The sequence below is a fragment of the Rhinatrema bivittatum genome, chromosome 6 (genome assembly GCF_901001135.1).
Source record: "Rhinatrema bivittatum chromosome 6, aRhiBiv1.1, whole genome shotgun sequence".
Taxonomy (NCBI): domain Eukaryota; kingdom Metazoa; phylum Chordata; class Amphibia; order Gymnophiona; family Rhinatrematidae; genus Rhinatrema; species Rhinatrema bivittatum.
In genome coordinates, this window is record NC_042620.1 from 137,406,942 (window position 1) to 137,425,338 (window position 18,397).

At 39.2% G+C, this 18,397-nt stretch overlaps 1 protein-coding gene across 1 annotated transcript in view; it reads right to left on the minus strand.

Moving 5' to 3' along the window:
* The window catches only part of CALCRL (calcitonin receptor like receptor), a 250,688-nt gene extending 232,588 nt beyond the window's left edge, over nt 1-18,100 (minus strand). Inside the window, exon 1 of the mRNA XM_029605971.1 lies at nt 17,786-18,100. The gene's annotated coding sequence lies outside the window, so the exon portion shown is untranslated. The remainder of the gene's footprint in view (nt 1-17,785) is intronic.
* Nucleotides 18,101-18,397: the final 297 nt, after the last annotated feature.

The following is an 18,397-nucleotide window of genomic DNA, read 5'->3' on the forward strand; positions in this document are numbered from 1 at the left end:
ACTGATGATGCTAATTATTTTATAATTTTCTGATTCTTTAATACAAAATGGAATCTGGTTCTCTAGCTCATTTAAAAACCAAACATAAGATAGTTTGGCATGGTACACAATTAATATGAATTGACAATAGACTTGTTTCATTCTGAAAAACCATTGGATTTAAAATGCATATCCCTACCAAAATTTGACATCTCTATAGAGGCATTATCACCTGCCTTTTCTATTTGGTTTTGCCATTTCCTATGCACTCTAGTATATCTCTGTCTCTAGCTATTGCCTTCTCTCACTGTATCACTACAATGAGATCATCAGATATGATCACCCTGAGGTTTCTTTCTTGCTTGAGGGTGCCTTACCCCCCATTGCATACTGCTCCCTTGAATTTCTGCATCCCAAATAAATGCATGAACCTGCACCTTCTTGCAATAAAATAGAGATGCCAAAAGCTCTACCACTCCCAAGCTTTCTTAGATCACTCTTTCAAGAGGTCTTTGATGTGTTGCAGATTTTAGCATCATCAGCAAAAAGACATTTTTTTCACTAGTCCCTCCACAATATTGCACAAAAAAATATTGAACATATATTTAGGGCAGATAGTGGATAGTGTATTTGATTAGAATTACAGTATTTTTCATTCCAAAAGACACATTTTTCCCCCCAAAAGTGAGGGGAAAATGTCTGTGCGTCTTATGGAGTGAATAGAAAAAAAACAAAACTAACTTCAACCAAGGTTTTTTGTCCCCATTCCTCCCAACCCTTTAAATTTAACTACAACCCCCCCACCCTCCTGACCCCCCTCAAGACTTGCCAAAAGTCCCTGGTGGTCCAGTGGGAGTCCAGAGCAATCTCCTGCCGTCGGCTGCCAGTATTCAAATTGGCGCCAATAACCTTTGCCCTTACTATGTCACAGGGGCTACGGTGCCATTGGTCGGCTCCTGTCACATGATAGGAGCAATGGACAGCCGGCACCATCTTCTGCTTCTACCATGTGACAGGGGTCGACCAATGGCACTGGTAGCCCCTGTGACCTAGTAAGGGCACAGGCTATCGGCGCCATTTTGAATACTGGCAGCTGACGGCCCGAGTGCAGGAGATCGCTCCGGACTCCCGCTGGACCACCAGGGATTTTTGGCAAGTCTTGGGGGAGGTCAGGTGGGTGGGGAGTTGTGGTTAATTAAATTTAAAAGGTTGGGATGGGGAATGGGGACAAAAAAAACATTTTATGCCCTACCTTAATTTGCTCCATAAGACGCACAGACGCCCGAGAACAGAGCCGGTTTAGCACACCATTTTTTTTTTTTTTAATTTTCCCGCTCTGAATCCTAGGTGTGTCATATGGTCAGGTGCATCTTATGGAGCGAAAAATATGGTAATTGTTCAAAAATAGGCCAAAAGAGGTGCTGAGGATCTCAGAGATCGAATATAACTGGTTTATATGACTTTTAGGCTGTGGCCCCTACTGCTTGTTGTATAAGGTTTCCATCATACTCTTTTTCTCTAATTTATTTATTTTATTTACATATTTAAAAGATTTGTATTCTTCTCTTTCCACAGTTCAAAGAAGATTACAGATAAGATTACAGAGGAGATTGGAGATGAGCATACACAATCGATAAAAATGAAAAAAAAAAACATAAGTAAACCTAAAAACAGACTAATATATCAAAATATTACCACTAAAACTAAAACAGCAATAAAAACACAAGATGACAAATAAAAATAGAAGGAATATCAATAATGAATCTGTCAAATACTGCCGAACTACATAACTAATTAATCACGGCATAGTTCTTAGCTGGGTCGGTAAAGTGTTCCAAAAGATTGGGCCTGTTACAGAAAAGGAGTGTTCACGAGCCTCAGAGAGATGCACAGAGGGGTAAGAATGTACATCCAGCAAATCAGTACTAAGCAAATGCAGTGTACATGTGGGGGACATATATTCATAAGAGTGCACTGATCCAGAGGGCAATGTTATTATTGGTGAGCAACTTGTGGATTATGAAAGCAATTTTATATTTTATGTGCCATGTGTATCGTTTTGGTTTTTTTCGATTTGTGGTTTGGTTCAGGTCCTCCATGGGAAATTTTGTTTTTTCTGGGGTTCTAGATTTTTTTTTTCATGGTTCCCAAATTTTGTGTTAGTGGCACTAACTCCCATTTGCGCACACTAACACAAAATATGAATTTTTCTGAAATTTCACAAAAATTCCTTTTTTTTTTTGAGTGTTCCCGAACCATGATGAATTAGACACTTTTTCTGAAATTGTTTAATTCATTTAAAATGAATGCACATCTCTACCATTCAAGGGGGAAAGAGCGATGGGCTCACAAAACAGGAGTAATGTGGGTGCATAGCTTACAGCCATTGAGAATTCTCAGCACGGAGTTTTGGACAACTTGTAAAGCTATCAGAGATGTGTTAGGGAGCCCAATCAATAAAGAGTTGCAATAATCCAACCTGTTAGACACTAACAACAGCAGAACAGTACAAAACCTATCTGCATCCAAAAAAGGCTTTAACTTGCGTAGTAGATGAAAGTTAGAAAAACATTGTCTAAAGCTTTGAGAGGTTTAAAAGATAATTCAGAGTCAAGGATGACTCCTAGATTGTGGACATGTGAAACAGGCAGAGTAATCCCACCAAAATGAAGGACAGAAGGAAAGTCAAGAGAAGGAAGGCTACTTAAATCAATGAGTTCTTTTTTATCAATATTGAGAGCCAAATGGTTATGCATTAAGCAGGCCCTAATAGAAGATAAGCAAATAAAAAATGCTTTTTGAGTGCCAGACCAAGATGACAGAATTGCATGCAAAATCTGAAGATGACCCTCAGACAATCAAGCACTTTACATAGAGAAGATATGTATATGTTAAACAAAGCAGTTGACAGGGCAGATCCTTGTGGAATACTGACAGAGAGGCTTATGTGATTACAAGACAGACAATGCAATGAAAATATGCTATATATGATCTGAAAAGTACGACTGAAAACAAATCAGCACTAAACCTGAGACACCAATCTGAAAAAGATGATCAAACAGGATGGAGTGATTTAGAGGTCAAAGGCCACTATGAGGTCAAGACGTACCATAAACTATCTAATGCTATATTCAAAGCCATGTATGATGGTGTCTAAACAAGTCAATAAGAGGATCCCAGTGTTAAAATATTTTCAAGAACCAAACTGGAATTGGTTTAACACGTGTTTTTCCAGAAAATCTTTTAATTGGGACAATACTGCACTCTTAATGAATTCAGACAGAAATGGTAGTGAAGAAATGGGGTGATAATTATTAAGAATTGAATGATCAAGTGAAAGCTTTTTTAGTAAGGGTTGAACAGTGCAATTTTGAGATCAGATGGCAACAATTCTTCGGCCAATGAGAAATTCACAATTTTAACTATGTAAACATTGAAATTTCCATAGACCATTTTTAGCAAGGCAGTAGGACACTGAAGTAATGGACAATGAGAAGGATTTAGCATTTCAATAATGTCTTGAATTTCAGATAAAGTCACTAGGCCGAAGGAGTCCCAATGTGATGAAGAAGGACTGGTGGAAGGCATCACAGGAGTAGAACAACATCTAAACTTATTGCAACCTTTGGAGATTTAATCATCAAAAAACTGTGTTAAGTCCTCACAGCGATTAGGGTCTTTGACAATATGAGCTGAGAAATCAGATACTGAAGGCACAAATATAAGCTTTTTATTGATATAAAAAGGTTCACATGAGTTATTACCAGATACTGCAATTCTATGAGAAAAATATGCTTTCTTGGCTGTATCAGACAGTTGTCTGAATTTGATCAGATGATCTTTATAGATAACTGTATCACTCTCCAAACCGGTAGAGCACCAGCGACATTCGAAGTGGCACAGATACTGCTTAACAGAACACAGAGTGGAAATGAACCAAGGGTCAGTCCGTGAGCAAGAAAGTGTTAAAGCTTAGGAGGAATAAAATCATTAAAAGTGGATGCTATAATGTAATGGAAGGAATTAAATGTGTTTTTAATGTTGGCAGGGTTGAAATCTTCACATTTTGATAAGCTTGTTTGCAAAACAGGTTTATAAAATTTTACAGGAAACTGTTGCAATGGAGGAGGGCCACTTAAAGAAAGACATCTTAAATGAAATAAAGTGGTCTGACCAAAAGACCTTTTATGGCAATGTTTGAAACTCTAGCAATAAAAAAAATCACAGTCACAAAAATAAGGTCCACATATGGCCTAGTTTCTGTGTAGTGGCATCAACCTGAAGCTCCCAGCCAAATGCTTTCATTGCTTCTAGAAACATATGAAGATTGACGTCTCCTAAGACAATGGTAGATTTTAAATTAATATTTAAACCTGATAATAATTCAGTAACAAAGGAAAAATTGATGGTCATTGCACCAGGCAGGCAGTAGAAAAGGCAAGCATTAATAACTTGAGAAATTAAAAGGAGAACTTCAAAAGGTGGCTTGAAGCTGCAGGAAATGGTCTCAAACCTATATGAATTCTTAAAAACAAATAGAGGTCCCCCCACCACCTCATGATTGTTAGGACGAGGTTGAGAGATAACACGGTAATTAGAAGGACAAGGTTGGTTTAGCAAAGCCATATCTGAATCAGTAAGCCAAGATTCAGTAATGCATAAACAATTGGGTGCATTGTCAGACAATACATAAAAAATTACAGGGCATTTTTTCGATATACATTGAGCATTTATCAACATGAGAGAAAAATTGATGTGCAGGATTAACAACAATATTCTGACTTTGGGTAAAGATGATAAACAATGATATCTCATAGAAAACTTGTGGTGAAACTGTTTGGGTAGGTCTCCATATAATAGGTGACAATAGGGGAGCTGCTTGAGTAGACAAATTGGATTTAGAATAAGCCACGAAGCAGGAAATATTTCAGGCACCCTCAGTATGCACAAAGGAGCATACAAAGGGACAGGCTCCTTTGTGTGCACTTCTTCATGTGTGTGACAAAAGAGCACACCACTATCAGCATGCGGCTCCTCCAGCATCCCATAGTGCTCTTGACCCAGCATCTAGATCATGGCAGTGAGGGGCAGGCCAAGATAGAGGCAGCAACAAGTACGGAGCCCAGCAGCAAGTGCAGCAGTCCAGCTCCTGGTATGTCAGAGGGAGATGTGGCAGAGATGTAGCAGATGGAACCACTCAGTTCTTACAGGGGTCGGTACTTCCTGACCCAATGCCAAGATGATGTCAGCAAGGGGTGGGAATTATGGGCCCATCAGGACAATTATTCTTTTATGAATATACATGATCCCTCTCCTGTGTATTACATCAATGTTTCCAACCCTCTCCTGGAGGCACACCTAACCAGTCAGGTTTTCAGGATATTCATAATTAATATGCATGAGCTAAATTTACATACATTGGAGATCCAGGGTACGCAAATGCATGCATATTCATTGTGAAACTCCTGAAAACCTAACTGGCTAGGTGTGCCTCCAGGAGAGGGTTGGAAAATACTGAATAACATCATGCACTTCTGGAAAAAGGGGAAGAAGGTGCCCATGGAGCATGTACCAAGTGCAGATGTTACTATGGAGGAAAGCTATGAAGTCAATATAATGTGCGGTATTTTGCTAGAAAAAATATCCTAGACCTTGTTGCAATTATTATTAGGTCAGATTTACGTCTTATGCATCCCTAGGTACAGGAGTGTGTGTGGGAGAGTCTGAAGTTTCAAGAGCAGGATGGTGGACCCACTTAGAAAATGTGGCATCAAGGCAAGGCAAGGATTCCCTCCAAAGTCATGCAACAATAAATGACCACTTCATTTCTCTAGGTGACCTTTTCTCACCTTGGACCTACCATTTTAAAGGTGTGCAGTACCCACCAGACACAAGACATCCTAGACATGTTCCTATTCTGTCTAATGGAAAATACAGTCTTGTTAATACACATCTACTTTGGAAATATTTCTGCAAGGAATGTGGAAAACATGCGGACTTCCCCACAGTTAAAACTGCACATAGGGTAACATGAAGGGAGGACTGAATGAAGGTAGTGTGTCCTCATGTTTGATTTTTCTTTAAAGTGTATCCATCTTATCTTCTTAAGCAGGAAGAGGAAGAAGATTGTGCAAAAACCAGTAGGCCCTAGTATAGTGTTTCTCAATGCAATCTCTAGAGTGCCCTCCAGCCAGTCTGGTTTTCAGGATATCCACAATGAATATGTATGAGATAGATTTGCCTAATAGCTCTCTCACTACATGATAATTCAAGGGATGAAACATGGACAGAGCATCTCATTTTACAGTAATACAAAACCAGTGATCATATGCTCAAGCTCAATTATTCATTATTGTGAATCTATATGGGTTTCCAAGGAGCATCTTTCTGATCTTGTGGCGCGTCTGTTAATTGACAAGTTGGGGCTTTAAATCAACCGGTCATTTGAGAGGATAATGTTTGACTTCACTTCCGGTTTGGACCCAATATGAATGAGAGTTTTTGATGCAGCAAAAATCTTTAATAATTCTTAATAAAAAAATACTTAATATAGTTTTTGTTTTTAGACCTGGATCTTATAATAGCACCCTGAAGAAGAACTTTAATTTGAAATATGGTCCCGTGTCGGGCTAAGAAGTTTCTTGTATAAACCATCCTGCGGTGGCTGATTGGCATTCCTCTGCCATGATTGATCCTACATAAGATAAGTTGCTGGACTATTTTGAATTGGGAAAGTATATTTTAATTGCAATATAAAAAAGAAAAAAACGGGACATTCCTTTAGACCTATGATTATATATAAGGCTGAAGACAATCAAAGTGCTTGATTACATTTTTCTGATGACACCTATTATGAAGGTCTAATATATTCTAATTAAAAAAATTGATGAGGAGGATTATATATGTATAACATTAAATAACAATTTGTCATTCTTTTGCCAAATAATGTAGTCAAACAGGAAAAATGGTAACATATATTATTTGTCAAATCATAAGTCTTTTGCTGGCAAGAAGGTTTGATTTCTGCTTAGTGGGGGAGAAGGGTTGTCATGGTCATGGAGCTATGGTCAATAGATAAACAGTGTCAGGTATTTATTTATTCATTTATTTAGCAGCATTTCCAAACCACTTCACAAGTCCAGGGATCATCAAGGCAGTTTACAAAATCAGCACATACCATAATGACATTCAAAATCAAAATATAAAATATGCTGCATAATTATCAATGATAACAATGTGGGCTGGATTTTAAAACATACATGCAGCCTACATGTACACGCGCTACCTGGTGCGCGTACATGTACGCCCGATTTTATAACATGCGTGCGCTGAGCCCTATCCTAGCCCCGCTGACTTCCTCTATTCCCTCTCAGGCCGCTCCGAAATCGGAGGGGCCTCGGAGGGAATTACCTTACCCCGCCCCACCTTCCCTTCCCTTCCCCTACCTCCCCCGCCCTTTCCCCCCTACCTTTGTTGCTTTCTTTTTTTCGTTTTAAAACTTACTTCAGCCCTGGGGCTGAAGTATTTAAATAGCTTGCAAATGCATTTAAATAGCAAATGTATTTAAATAGCAAATGTATTTAAATAGCTTGCAAATGCAAGCTGCGTCCAAGAAGCGTCCATGAAGCGTTAGGCCCACGCAACCCATTTTACTGTATAGGCGCTTAATACAGCGCCTATACAGTATCCTGGGTGCACTGGTACCTGTCATTTCAAATGACATTTGAAATGACAGGTACCAGGAAGTGGATGGTCCTCTCTCCCTCCCTCCCGAAGCAAGGCACAGGGCAAAAGTTAAAACAAAAGTGAATAAAGAGTAATAAAAGTAAACTTACTGGCGGGAGCCGGCGGGCGCGCATTCATGAAGGGAGGCGGGAGCCGACGGGCGCGCGTTCATCGAGCCGGAGGGAGCCAGCGGCGAAAGCAACCTCCAACAGCCACCGCCGGCGGCGAATGAATGCACGCCTGTATACGCCTGTGCAATTTGGGCGCTCAAGGCGTGACATCACACGTGACGCCAAATGTCGTGACATCACGCCTTGAGCGCCCAAATTGCACAGGCGTATACAGGCGTGCATTCATTTGCCGCCAACGGGGGCTGTTGGAGGCCGCTTTTGCCGCCGGCTCCCGCCTCCCTCGATGAACGCGTGCCCGCTGGCTCCCACCTCCCTTGATGAATGCGCGCCCGCCAGCTCCCGCCAGTAAGTTTACTTTTATTACTCTTTATTCACTTTTGCTTTAACTTTCGCCCTGCGTCTTGCCTCCTTTTTCGCTTTTGTTGCTTCGGGAGGAGGGTAGAGAGGACTGGGCTACCCCTTTTTCGCTCACCGGCCAGGGCAGGTGAGCAAGGGCTGGGGGAAAGTTTGCTGCCTACCCTTACCCCTGCCTCTAATGCAGGGGTAAGGGTAGGCGGTAAGTTACCAGGTTAAACGCGCGGCTAAACTGCAGGTTAAAAAGCCGATAGTCAGGCCGCGCGTTACTGAATGGGGGGGAATAGCTTATCCGATCGTTTACATCTCATATACATGCCGCGGGCAGAAAGGGTTACTTGTTGATTTAAAGAGGTGGTAAGAATGGGTTAAAGGGGATAGTGGATCACGGGTTGGGCTAACACGGCCAAATTGTGAGTAAAAGGCGGGTTAGAAACAGGGTAACCGCGGCCGCACTTTATTGTATTGACCTGAATGTCTTGTTATGACTAATAAGCATTCTACGCCTCAGCAACCTGAGAGTTATACCAAAAATTTAAGGATCAATAGAAAAGACACAGGCTTATACGTTTACCACTTTTCTAAGAACTATAAACATTTAGGGGCATATTTTCAAAGACCTATGCGCGTAAATCCAGGAGGATTTACGCGCATAGGGGGGGTTACGCGTGCCGAGCCTATTTTCAAAAGGCCCGACAGCGCACGTAAAGCCCTGGGACACGTGTAAGTCCCGGGGCTTGAAAAAAAGGGCGGGGTGTGGGCGGTCTGGGGTGGTCCGGGGGCAGGGTCAGCGGCTCCTTGCACAGCGGTCAAGGTCAGGCTAGGTGGGAGGGAACAGGGGAAGGCAGCGTGGCTCGGTGTGCGCAAGGTGCATAATTGTGCACCGCCTTGCATGTGCCAACCCTTGATTTTATAACTTGCGCGCACCTGCGCGCGCAAGTTATAAAATCGGGTGTGCATGTGTGCACGCCGGGTAGCACGCGCGCCTTTTTAAAATCGACCCCTTAGTTTACATCTTATTTATTTAAGTGCAAATGATAATTCTGTTACCGTAGCATAACGTGTTTCCAGATCCAGAGAATAAAGCTTGTAAGAAATGACTTAAGCTATATTGTGCTGCAGTTATTAAAAATGTTTGTGCATGACTGCATAGAGTGTTACTAGGAAAAAAAAATAGAGGTAGAAACTAAAAAATATATGCTTTGGATCATTAAGTGCAAATAATAATGCAAAAATAGACTCTTTAACCCTGCTTTAGGTACCATAAGTAAAATAACAAGCTTGCTTTATAACACGAAGCCTTCTTTGATCGAAGTTCATTTAATTGGCTGTTTATACTTTGCTACTGAAGGATGTTATATTCTAATCAGAGGTGAGATAAAAAGCATGGCTAATGCTGCCTCAAGTCTGAAATGTGGACATCCCAAATAACTTCACAATGGGATTTTTGTCAGAGGATCATATCAGGCCTGAGATCAAAGCATTTTCATGTTTTGTGGCTATAGTGATAATAATCAGTAACATAGGCATACAAGATTGTTCTGGCATCACCTCCCTCCTTACAATAACACACAAAGCAGGCAAAAATGGGCTCATAAAGGATGTAAGCTATTGTGAACATTTCCATCACCAATTCAAGTCTTTTATACAACTTCAACACAACTTCACACAAACCCCAAGCCTCTCCCCTCCTACCCCCCACCCCTGTTCTCGGGACAATCCACTGACAAGTCCCAGCAGAATACTGCTAACAACCCACCAAGGCTTCTGAAGTTGCTCCAGGTGATCCCCGCCACATGCCAGGCCACACCTGTCACAACCCCCAACCGGAAAGGCCCTGCCACAACCTTGGGTAGTAGCCCCCACTTATCGGCCTGATATTCTGGTTACGGGGTTACCTGCTCCTCAACACTGAACAAGATAACAATGTAAGCGGAGGGAGACAAGGAGAGAAATGCCGCCGCACTGGAAGAAACAGGAGATGTGAAGGGGAGGCCCATAACTTAAAAGGAGCCCTGCACGCCCCTCCTCAACCATCAGCCCACAGGGAGAACAACCAACCGGGGGTCCCGCATACCCACACCCATAGCTGGAATCTCCACATGTGCAAATTCACAAGGGCGTGGCCCTCAAATGGGAGGGTGGCACAGGAGGGGAGCTAGGCCTCTTACCGTGTTAATGACAGTAGGCCAGGAATCTGCTCCTCTGCCCTATTCTTGTTTCTTTACAGTTACGTAAAATGCCATTTTCTCTTGGCTTAATAATATTAGTCAAAAATGCTTTCACATCTTAGCTCCACTTTTCTTTTTGGCCCCCTATGTGACCCTTCCTCTGTCAGTCTTGTATCTTTCTCTCAGTTCTAAACACTAGGCAAGCCTTCACGTGGCTTTGTGCTTTCTTTATTTTCACACCTCACCTTTGGAACAATCTCTCTTTCAAGCAGGACGCACCCTTTTTGTACACATTTCATTCCGGTTTAAAGACACCTTAAAAAACTGGCTTTACCACAATCACCTTAGCAGATCTCCCTGTATATCTAGTGTTCTTTTTGTAGGGCTGACTAATATGTTTGCTCATGAGCTTTGTTTTATAACAAAAGAGTAGCAGAAATACAGAGGTTCTAAATAAGAAAGCAAACTCTATTTTCTGTATATTCAAAACGGGGGAATCCATTCTGGGGCAAAGCAAGCATTCTTCCTGGGTTAATCTCTCATTAATGACACAGTCCGTCATATCTTTAAAATAGAGCTGGCAATGGTTTTTGGGCAGAGTGACAAAACCCCGGATTGTATATTTATATACTTATTAATTTATCATTCTTATAGATTGCCTTCCCACTGCCCTAAGCTTTGTACAACGTTTAAAAATGACAATACATGAAGTAAAATAAATTAAAATACAATCAGTAAAAACAAATAAGACAATTAAAATACAGTATGCAAACACAACAAATTGCATGAAAATCACATTAACATAATTCAGAAATGTTGGCATGTTGTGTGTGTGTGTGTGTGTGTGTGTGTGTAGCCCAGGGAGGTACAGGGCTTGTGAGATTAGCACAGAAGGAAATGCTTGACTGTAGGTTTTGAAAAATACTTGTGGTGCTAGCAAGAAGTGGCAGAACAGAACCTAAGAGCGGCAGAGAGGGATTCAGTGGTGGTGAGGGGGAGGCATAAGCAGCAAGCCACAAATACTGTTTTAGTACACTGGGTGGTACATGCGACGGGGGTCACGACCCCTGAATTAAAGCCATGGAGGGGGGGGCCACTTTTAAACATGATTAGGATGCTAACCTCAACATAAATTACCTCTCCTAGACACAGTGAAAGAGTTTGCTCAATTACTAAGGAGGTGCTAAATTACCCACAGAAACCTTTGTTTTCGGTTTTGATTTTATTTTTCCCATGAATTTCAATGTTATAACAAAAAATATCAGTGGGAAAAATGACTGTTATAACATACAGGAGAGAAATCAATGGACAAATCATTTTCCCACTGATTGATTTTGATTTCATGTTGAAATTCCCAGCAAAAATAAAATAAAGATTGACAACAAAGATCCCTAAGCAACCACTGCACCTCCAGAGTTCCACCCGCTCCTTTTCTCTATTTCCTTGTCCCACAACTGTTAATTAATTAGTTAGTTATCTTAAAATCATTGCATTAATGAAGCAACATAAAACAAACGCCCCCAACTTCCTAATTAGAAAATTCAAATTGACAACTAAAATATTTAAAATTTTGATGTTCTAAGCCAGAAATGAAATCATGTAGAACCATAACTGCACCATTGGTTTGAAGAATAAAATAATTTAATCAAATGTTTATAATATGGATTTTTCCTTAGAAACAAATAGGCAAAATCCTTTGTACTTTAAAAAAAACCATAAGCCCTGGCCACAAAGTAAGGAAAATATAAAAAGAAGAATTAAGATGGGTACATACTAGATTACAATGCCCAAAGGAATACTCTTGTGGAAAAGCCAACAAAATCTGGTGAGAAAAGGAAAGCATATTTAAATTATAGCTTAAACTAATCTTACGAAGAAAACGTTTCTTTTCATTAAACAGTAGATATCAATGTACAGGATAATACAAGGGACCTGATATTTCAAAGAATATTTTCAATGGCACAGAATGGGAGATGAGCACATTTGTTCTTCCTACAAAAACTTCAGGAAAAATTAAACGTCCTGGAAGAGTTGAACGCCATTCTCCTTATAATCACAGGAATGTACGCAAAAAAAAGGTGCCACTGGAAACCGAGGCGAGGATGTTTGCATGCATGAGGGGCGAGAAAGGGAATGGAAAGGGTGAACATCATGTTTGCTGACTTCAAAAATGTCGTTTTTCATTAGCAAAGTTTTTATGAAGGTCCTCCATCATCACAACATTGTATTCTACCCTGTGCAGGTGTTTCCTGCTTTCATGTCCATTTTTATTTTGTCCATACAAAAAAAGAACAAAGTGTTATATGTACTTCTGGTTTCAGGTACAAACAAACAAAACAGAAGAGAGTATGATGATAACCTTAAACTAAAAAGTATTATGAGAAACAAGCAACCACTGGAACCACTGCAAGGAACTGAATATTGTCTTCAATGCAACAAAACCATTCTAACATTTTAACTTCAAAAGAGACTAGGATTTTCCTGGTGTTTAAGTACCATATGATTCATGTTACAGCATAAGAGGTACTGAGTTGCATTCCCTTAGATAACTTCCATTATTTGTTATGCATAGCAGAGTGGTGCTGTTTATTTTGTCTCAGCACATTCATCCTGCTCTTTGGGTTTACAGTTCAGTATAAACAAGCCTCTACTAGGCAACAGCAGCACAAGCCTTATTTCATTACAACCTGGAGTTTCCCCTCATTTTTGTAACTGCCCGCCTCTCTCCCCTGTTAAGCACAGCAATTACAGTGATGATCCTTGGCCAAGGGTCACAGCCTAAGGCTCCCTCTGAAGGATGGTATGTGTGCACCCTGAGCTTGGTCATCAGTGAAGGGAATTTCTGTCCCATCATGGCAGGGTCTCACTCATACCCCACCTCTATGAGACGGCAAATGCCACTTGTGCATGCACTTCCAAGAAGGCCAAGAAGTAGAAGCTAGACTCGTGAACTGAACCAAGATCTCGTCTTGCAGCAGAACACAGTGATGTCACTCAGACATTGAGCCATCACTGTGGGCTTGTTTTTTTTAAATCCTGTTGTATAATTTGTCCATGCAATTGTATTGTGTTAAAAAAGATGGCACAGAACAATAATAACATGCAACATGCATAATGGTCAGTACAGTACAGGCCCCAAAGTACAGGATTTGCTGTATGTTTTAAAGTATCAACATACAATTATGAAATATTCCAAAGAGATTAAACATTTTTAGAAAGACTAGACCTAATAATATTATTGCTAAAATCAATACTATTAATTAGCATTCATTTGGTATTTTTCCAAGAAATTAAAATTATATATATATATATATATATATATATATATATATATCTCCTCTTATTTCTAAGTTTTTTCCAAGTGAAGAAAATTGAGTCAAAAATTACTTAAAATGTACAGTACTTTTTTTTTCCCCAGAAATAGTTTTCTTGTCTATATTTTAATTATAGTCAAGAGCAACACTCACACTGATAGAGTGGGCATTCACAAGAGTTGTTTTGATGTGTGACTTTGAACTTTCATTTCCCAGCTGTATATGCTTAAAAGAAAATGTCATGCGCCACAGACTTGAAATTTATTTTCAGTGTGAATACCCTAACACAGTACTAAGTGACATGGCTCCATTATGTAGTCCACAAGAATGTTACTAAAAGGAGAAAACCACCAAGGAGCAGTTCAGGGACTGCAATACATTATCTCAGATTGATATGGCATAACTTAACATCAAATAATTGTTAATGTTTCACTCAAGAGACTGTCAGCAATGACAGGTAGTGTCCTCTTTATACATAGTTCTTTTTTCAAAAGCTTTGTTGGGACCTTGAAGGCTAGGTTTCTAAAGTGTCTTCAAATCAATGTTTTGTGTGCCTAAATTTATTTAAACACCTTTAACTGCTCACAAAGCAGGCATGTCAGAAGAGTGGTTTCAAATTAGAAACAACAGAGCAAATTTCTATATGTTAGACATCTAAATTGCAATCCACAGTGATAGAGATATCACCTTAACCCCAAAGTGCAAATAATGTCTCAAAATCATTTAAATTGCCCATACTTTACTGCACTTAGACATTACATTTAGGACTCCAACTTAATATTCAGGTGGAGTTTTAAGCGTCTAAGAATGACTGTATATCTGGCCAACATTTTTTGTATGCCAAGGTATACGTTTGAATTTACATTTAGACATATTGTACAAATGTCGACTTTTAACATTTTTCCCAAAATGTTTTTCCTCCCTCCTGTAAATGTCTCATTCTTTTCTAGTATACACATATCTTAGCCCATCTATACAATTAATTTTTTTTTTATTAAGAAAGTTTCTGGTCCTAGAAATATCTAGTTCATGTATAGTATTGTCCATTCAAAATATGTAACTAGCTAGCTGTAGGAATCTGAGTTGAATGTGGGATAATCATGCCCTTTTGAAAGTCCAGAAATGAACATGCATATCTTGGTGCCCGATACACATTGCTAATGGAAAGCACCATACTTTTATCACCTCATTAATGACATCATTACATAAAGTACATAATGAATCCTCTCAATAATAACCTCATATTCTACCACTCTATAAATGGGCATATTCTGTGAATATAATTTAACTAGCAGAGAACCTCTGCTTGGGGGAGACCTCACATTGGGGGAGACCTCACTGTAGGAGTGACAGGAAGTGCTAACTCTCTAGGAATAAATCCCATAGGACCTAATTAACTAAGGATTTTTTTTCCCATTCTGTGCCTAAGGGAAAAAGCTTAGTAAACCAAGCTCATAGTATTTCTAAAGCATTCACAAACAACAATATGTATGCCATTTACATCCCGTTATAAATCAAGCTAATGAAACAAAAATGAAAAGAGGAAAATTCTAAAGCATATCCTACATTTTACTACAGCTAGATGATAATAGCAAGGTAAGAAGATTACATTGAGGGTTTAAGTTATGGGAACCTCTGGACTACATTGTATGGGAATGGAGTTCTGTTTCCCATAAACGTAAATAATAAGGTAGTTCTTGTAAAATGTTCTTTTCTATTGACACTGTGAACTTTCTACCATTAATGCCTTGATTTTTTTTTTTAATGAAATCCATTTTTTGTGTAAACATTATCTATTATATAGGTTATTTGCAAATAGTATAACAGAATAATATCTATAGCCTTTCACATATTTTCTAGCTGATCACCAAAAATTCTCTTTTCCCATTGGCAGAAAGAATAGTCTCTTAAATAACTTTGTGCTCAATGAATATGTTCCTGTCCGTTAATATAGGTCAAAAAATAAAAACAACATGCAAAACAATAAACCACCAACTACAGCTGGAAAATATGTAACTTTACAGACTTCCATATGAAGAAGTAATGAATGTGCAAGCCCAGGAGAATCTGCAATTCATGGATTGCCATTTATGATCCTGGTTACAAACAACAGAAGTTTTGCCTAATGTACTTTCCTGAAGTCATATATATCATTTCTGTATGAGAGAATTCATGTGTTCAACGCAGGTAAAAAAGATGCACACACAGAGTTTTCATGAGACACACACACACACACATATATATATGGGTTGGACTTTCTGATTTTAGCTGTTTATAATTTGTAAATTTAGGTGTTTATTTTCCAGCTAATTAGGCATTCTTTAGGGGTACCAAAAACCGGTGTTTATTGGTATTTCCATGGCACAGGTACTACTGTTGGGTACCTTTTCCAGTGGAATCAAATTCGTATTTTTGATCAGCGAGGAGTTGTTGGCATGGAAAAGGCACAAATATACATAGTGGATGAACCAGGATAGGAAGGGTGAGAGAGAACTAGAGGGAAATCCTGTTTTTCTAGTGTTTATTGATAAACACCTACTTTATATATTTTTTTTCCATCTGGAGAGTTTTATCAGGATTTATCAATTACAACTTAAAATTAGAAGCCCTATATATAGGCACATGCAAAATCCAAGCGTTTTTGTTTTTTTTAATATGGTGACAATATGATCTATGTGTGCTTACCAGTGTGTAAATACATGTATAAATATCTGTTGTGGTACTATTAGTGTAATATTATTACTACAGAGTGGTAACAGTCAGTGTTGCTTCTGCAGTTTTTTTTTAAATAAGAAATACTTATATTATGTCATTTAGTTAGATATTTCAGTTTATTTAATTTATCCTAAAAAATATAAAAACAAACTTCTGTTTAGTTTATGGTTAAAAAACAAAAGTGATCTAAGGATGAAAGATTTTTTTTATAAAGGAGAGAATTTGGGTTATGATTGCATATAAAACTATAATGAATGCTGTGTTAGTGCACTTGAATATGTGGATAACTCTCCAAAGCTCATCACGGATGCATTAAGTTAGTCTGAGGGAGGGGTATCACCTACCACTTGTTTCTTGATCCTTAATTCCACAGTCATATAAAACAATAGTGTCGAATACACACAGTAAGAAAGATGCAGCCAAGTTTTGTGCCAGAGCTGAACTGGTTCCAGTTTGTTCTGGTGTTTTGCCCCTCTGAAAATGCTGGTGATATTTTCATTGATTAATCTGGCGCAATCAGGGCACTGGAGCAAAACTTTGCTAGGGCTGTCCCAATATCTTGCACCTCCTCTTTCAGTTATAATGCTGATTAACTTGTAATCCTGTGGTCTGATAAGTTCAGCATTCAAAGTCACATGAGATAGTTGAACATTGTGTTCATAAGCATATAATTAATATCACATTTAGCATGGACCATAAAGAAATTGAAAGTCTATTTTCATTTTACACTTCAGATCTGGTCATTGATATACCATTCTGGCCGATGCACACTAATTCAAACAGTTTTTTTTTTTATGATATCTCATCAATTAAAACAGGTTTGGAAGTTCTTGAAACACCGGAAGTATGTGTAGAATTCAGCAAAATAGGTTCATGTTTGTATGTTAATTCCTGCTGCCACCACGTTGCTTTCTCTCATATTAATTGTCTGTACCATAAAAATCAATGTCCATGGGATATAAAGAGGGCACAGAGCAGAAACTGGCCAGCATAATCTTTGCCTCTGAGAGACCCTGTTCTATTAAATCCTTCTTCCCTCAGAAATATTAATGTAAAGATATTCCACTGAGTGGGGGGAACCGTTGCTTATCTACCACTGCACTTCTGTACAGTAAGACCTGAAGCCAACATCACAAAATTCTCATATGTGCTAATTTTAGTGCTGTATTTGCAGATCATGTTACAATTCCCTTGACTTTTACTTTAGGTATCTCATGGAAAACCTTCACAGATTATTTTGGCACAGGATGCAGACAGTGCCATATCCTACCAGGAATGTTTGTTACTCATTAAAAAACAAACAACCAACCAAACAAACAAAACCAAAACAACTAATTTCAAGCATTACAGACAAATCATATCAAAAGCCTGAAAATCTAAACTGTTTTCTACTTACCAGCCAAAGTTTCAGTGAAAACGCTGGAAATAAATTTTTGGCACTTGAGTTTGATTTCCCTTCCCGGAGACTGAAGAGAGCTCTCTTTTTCCCAAGGCAAGGTAGAGAATGCAGATAGAAATGCAATCTGATCCTGCTTGCTGGGTGTAATCCAGTTATAGTCGGCAGGAGCTGTTAATGGAAGAGGTTACTCTCGTCTACTGCAGAGAGTGGGGTTTGCTCTGGATAGCGCTGGGAATGCGGTCAGGTTATAAGTGATCAGCAGCAGCGGGGAAACGTCCGATCTTCCTGTTACATCACTCGACCCCGCCTGCCGTTAGTATTAAATTACTTTGTTTCTTAAATAGTACACCCCGGGAAAGCAAAGAACCTCTGTTGTCTCTGGGTAAGGTCTAGGCAGGAGGCAGGCATGGGTCAAGTGCTTTATAACGCTTTCTTGCAAGGGCAAGCTGCTTTACTTTTCACCTTCACAGAAGTCCTGTTGCAAATTGCCAGCAAGGTAGAGACAGCATCATGAAGTAAATCTGAAAATGTGTCTCTGTTTCACAAGACACTGAAATACCTGCCTTTTCCAATCTCCGATTAACAAGGCATGCCTCTCTTTAAACGGTT